Below are 5,131 nucleotides of genomic sequence, written 5' to 3' on the forward strand. Positions count from 1 at the left end.
CTAATTAATGCGGCTTTGAAGATGAATTTAAATTCTAATGAGCCATTGTAATAAGACTGAGTATCTATTTGGAGAATTTTAATGTTGCAAACTCTTCAGTATAACAGTCTGAAATTTAACGGACCCAACTGTTCGGTATAAAATACTTTAAAGGCATTCTTGTTTTCCAATGGCTTTGTACCTAATTTCTCCCATCATAAAGCAGCCAAGGCCGTTCCAGGTTTCAGAAATGAAAGACCTGAGGGCATTCCTTGGGGAGCACCTGGATATCACTGCAGGTGTAGGCATGGCTCTTTCAGCAAGACAGCTGTCATTGCTCAGCCCTTGGGTTGGCTGCGAAGACGTGACAGTCTCCTTTAGGAGAAGTTTTCTTTGTTTAGAGTTTGAAATGGGAGCGACCTGCTGCTGATGTTTTGAGACCTCTGCCCGTGAATCAAATTTGTAGCCTAATGTTTCTTCCTTGAATGCAACAGGGATAGATTCATTGAGTCACAAAGAGATCTTTGTGGCAGCATCTAAATGTCAGGATTAGCCTTGCCTGGGCAGTCTCAGAGAACAGAAACAATTTTTTAGAAAAGTCACAAATGTTGTGAATGAAAGAAAATGCGGTAAGAATGCTATTTTGTTTAATATATGCTTAATTTTTACAAAAGAAATGATAAACACATTAGCTTTGAGATGAAGCCATGAGCCCGCAGAGAGAAGAGCGTATTACTGGATATAACAAGGTCAAGTGGAAACAGAGAAGAAAAATAAAGGTAAATAAAATGTTTAGGGACAAGTTAAAACAAGAATATGAGCCATTATGTATTAATAACCTGATTGTTCGTCTAGGTATGGACAAGCTTATTACTACCCTGCTGAATTCATGCATGTGAGTGTGTTATTAGTTCCAACTGAGAGCACAAACAGTGATTCCTCTCAGGCAGAAATATTACATCATGTGTCATATGTCCCACGTTTCTCCTACAGTCTCTGAGTTCCTTTTGTAGGTGCTACTTCACACACAGAAGGGTGTTACTTCATCACACATCCAGTGATCCTCTCCACCATTCTTTAATGATCATCCTGGAATGTGGAGATGCTTCTGTGTGGAATGTGGAGGATACTTTGGCCAAAGTATCTTGATAGAAGAGTGCTGTGATGCTGGCAAAGGGAAACCATTCTGCCTTGTTCTGGCACAGGACCCAAACGACTTTTTCCACTAGATGTGTGACCCCAGGAAACTTTAAATGAGGTTACACATTAACTGACATTATTCCTTGCGTTATTGCCCAGTAATTAAACATGAAGTGTTGTTTTAACAAAAACGCCATGTGAGAAAGTGAACAACAGATGGAAAAGGATTTAAACTGCGTGTTGGGAAAAGCAGCTCTGTTTAAGCCAAGAAAACCCGAGAGAATAACGTCTCATGAGAGCTTGATGCACAGTGAAAGACTTGGTAAAAGCTGAGATGTAATAGTCAGAAAACAGTGATTGCATGTAATGCAAGCCCTTGTAGGCCCTTGCAATAACCTTGGAAAATGTAGTGGTTAAGGAATGAAATCATTCTGCAGATTAGGAAAAATGAAAATAGTTTCTCTGCTACCTAATTTGATTTTAAAGCTCTTATTTCTGCACAAAGCCTTTGAAGGCCTCTGTGTCTTGGCCCTTCTTGTTTAATCCAAGTTTGTTTTCTGATACTCAGTTTAGGCACTGAAACAATTCTCATTTTCATAGCAATCCACTGTTTGAGTTTTAACCGTTTGCATCTTCATAATAATTAACCATTTCAGGTTTAGCCCCAAAACTCTTTGAGAGAATTTTTATCCTGATTCTGCAGAGGGAGCAGTGAAACACTTCACATTTCCAAGGTGTTCCAGTGATAATTTGGTTCTTTAGGCACAATGATTTACCTTTTGTTTATTTACTGTCTCAGCCTCTAAGACGTGCCTGGAAAGAGACATAAATCATGGGTGGTTCTGTGAGCATTTCCTGACCATGTGTAAAAATAATAAGAAGCCCACTTTGGATGTGATTTACGATGCTGTTTGGAGTGAAACAGCTTAAAATATGCAAACTAGTGAAAGCAGAACTGTTTAGCCAAGAGCATGGTGTTGTTAATTAGACTCCAAAGAGCTAAGTAGCAATTACATGGTGCCAAGGTGGGCCTTTAGCTGGCTTCAGCCAGCTGAAGAGGAAGGGTGTTTGAATTGAAGTGGATGATGGAGTGTAAAAGAAAAAGAAGCTCGCAGTGGCCACTGCTGACCTGACCCTGTGCGCAGGCAGCTGCCAGGGCTTGGGGCTCACCCTGAGGCTGCAGGAAACCCAAGTGAGACCCTCCCTGGGCCTCTGTTAAAAGAAGCCTTGTCCCCACTCCTGCCCCTGAGCTTCCTCCACCATCCTGAGTCTCTCTCCATACTGTGCCTGAGGGACACCAGATCACTGGACAGAGCCCAGGCTCAGCACCCTGCTCAGGCTTTGGGTCATTAAAAAGCCCACTGATCAGCAGATGAAGCTGGATTGCCATGTCAGCAGGGACACCACCCGACAACAGCCAGTGCAGAGGTAAGATTCTGTTTAAGATCTAGTGCTCTGATAAAATGTGATTGTTAGAGTTTGATGATTGAGAAATAGGAGTTATAAATTAGATTTTTTTTTTTTTAATAATAAACTCTGTGTATGGTAGATGAGAATCTGGTTGGAAACACTGAGATAGTCAAAGAGTGAATCCTGTAATAAGCACTGATAGGAAATAAAATTTTGATACCGCATTGTGTTGAAATGCTTCACAGCTGAGCAACTTCAACACAGTTTTAAAAACCACAGATTAAAATATTAGACTTAAAAATAAAGCTGTTTGCCAAAATATGACAGCTTCAGGGTCAGTAACTTTACTATTTCATGCTGCCACCTACTGCTCTGGAATTAGAATAGGAAAAAGTAGTTGGTATCTTTTTATCAGTCTGATGAGCCTGTTTACTACTTTGTGGGGTTATTCTCCATGCCATGTATGGCACTACTTTTGAATGATAAATGTCCCCCAGATCTTTAATTTTTCTTTTTGAAAGGATGTGCCTTCCAAACCTAAGGATGTTGCCCCTTCAAAAACTACTGCTTTAGCCTAAGCACAGTTATTCCTAAAACAAGAGTAAAATATTAATTGAAAATCAAGGTTATATATGACTATTCTGTTAAAAACTGATTCAAGCCATAACTTCTGTAATTTTATGGTACACTAAAAAGACTGTGTAGCAAAGATTTCTATGCTAACATGAAAGGAGAGTTTTAGAGCTGGCTTAGAGGTGTAGACTTCTGACCATACCTGTTTACTCAAAATTTCACTTAATGTACTGCGAACTAAAAGACAAAAAAATATAAACAAACAAACCATAGTTTGTATTGCAATTACTGTGTTTCCTGGCCACACATATCTTGAACACCATCAATGGACTGCTGGGAATCCTGTCAACAGCAATGTTAATTTCAGAGTGTTTTTGAAGACAATATTATACATCCTGTCTGCATATCCTAACTGGAGGAAAAAAAAAAAAAAGGAAAAATATACAGCAGTGTTATCAGTGACTAGTACTAGACAATTAATAAACGCAAAAATGCAACAATATACTATATTTTTTAATTTGGCGGGAGAATAGCATCCAATAAGTAGAAAGCCAATATTGAAGGTCCATTAAAATACTCCATAGAGATGTGGTGGCAGAATACTCAGCTGCAATAATCCTCATCATGGTAGTGGCTGTTATTTCAGGTTCTGCAATGCTTTCATGCTTTGTATCTTCTTTTCTTCCAGTGCCTTCAGAAGTTTATCTAAACAGGAATAAAACATAATTTGTCATTAATTTTGTCATTAATACTTTTAAGAAAATCAAAGAACGTATTAAGCAAACTAATAATATTCCTTACAACAACTTGCCCAGCAAATATCTGAAATCTAAAGTTTCTCAAGAGACATTAAAATGGAAAAAGGCATGCATTGCTATAACAAGAGAAAATTATTTTCCTGTTCTGAAAAGTAAATATATGCAAGCTACCTATCAGAACGTCTTTGAGATCTTCCTGTGAACGAGTGTATCTGATGCACACTTTTTCTGTGTTCTTGTAACCTTTGCACTGCTGCAGGCCCCGTGGCCTTGAAGGAAACAGCGAGCATCACATCCTTTACAGCTGTTGGCCTCCCTCCTGGAACCCTTAAGTACCGTGACCTGATGAACTCATTTTATTTCTCGCATTTCCTTCTCGGCCAGCGGGTTATAACATAAAAACGCCAAAGTTTAGCTTGTTTTGGGTTCCCCTCGGCCTCCAACTGCGTGTGGCCTTTATTTCACATGCATGCTGATTTACAGCCGCAGGGTCTCAAATTAGCAGCGGACACATTTTGCACAGGTGCAAAACCCCTGTTGGTTGTGTTTTGGTTTTTTGTTTGTTTGGTTTTTTGTTTGTTTGTTTGTTTTTGTTTTTTTGGTTAACACAATGACTTGGGGTGGCGGTGGTAGTGTCTGTCTGTTCCTTTGTGCAGCGGCAACCACACCCGTAATTCCTGCGCCTCCTTTAATTCGTGCCCTCAGCCTGGCTGGGGGGGGGAGGGAGATGACCGCGGGCAGCGCCTTTTGCTCCCCGCACACCCCCGTGCTCGCCCAGCCCCGCCGTGTCCCCTGGGCTGCCGGGGGGGGAGAGCGCAGACCCCACACGCCTGACCCGTTTTTAGGAGGGGGTTGGCAAAGGGGTGTCCATCCCAGCACCGCCGGCCACGCACACTGCCTGGCGTCGAAGCCGTCCCCGACGAGCGCCGCCAGCTCCAGCTCCTTGAGGCGGATGCCCAGCTCGCACATCTCCTCCTGCAGCTGCAGCTGCGCCTGCTCCGCCGGCCGCCGCCCCGCCGCGCCCCCGCCCCGCGCCCCCCGCCACCCGGCCCCGCCGGGCCCGCAGGGGCGCAGCGGCTGCTCCGGGGCGAGGGGCGCGGGCAGCGCGGCGTAGCGGGGCGGGGGCCCCGCGGCGGCGGCGGCGGCGGCGGCGGCTGGCAGGGGCTGCCACGGCCAGCACATGGCGGCGAGGGGCGCCCAGGCGCCGCCGGGCGGGCGGGGCACGGGCTCGGTGCCGTGGAAGTGCGGGAAGTACAGCGGAGGCCACGACG

At 43.9% G+C, this 5,131-nt stretch overlaps 1 long non-coding RNA gene across 1 annotated transcript; it reads right to left on the minus strand.

Moving 5' to 3' along the window:
* Positions 1–3,594: 3,594 nt before the first annotated feature.
* Positions 3,595–4,895, minus strand: LOC114069415. The gene is made up of 2 exons (XR_003573772.1): positions 4,754–4,895; positions 3,595–3,807 (listed from the first exon to the last, which is right to left on the minus strand). It is a non-coding gene; the product is annotated as an uncharacterized LOC114069415 (long non-coding RNA).
* Between the last annotated feature and the right edge of the window lie 236 nt (positions 4,896–5,131).

Source organism: Empidonax traillii, unplaced genomic scaffold (genome assembly GCF_003031625.1).
Source record: "Empidonax traillii isolate 1590-97213 ecotype Southwest subspecies unplaced genomic scaffold, ASM303162v1 scaffold1256:size278899, whole genome shotgun sequence".
Taxonomy (NCBI): Eukaryota; Metazoa; Chordata; class Aves; order Passeriformes; family Tyrannidae; genus Empidonax; species Empidonax traillii.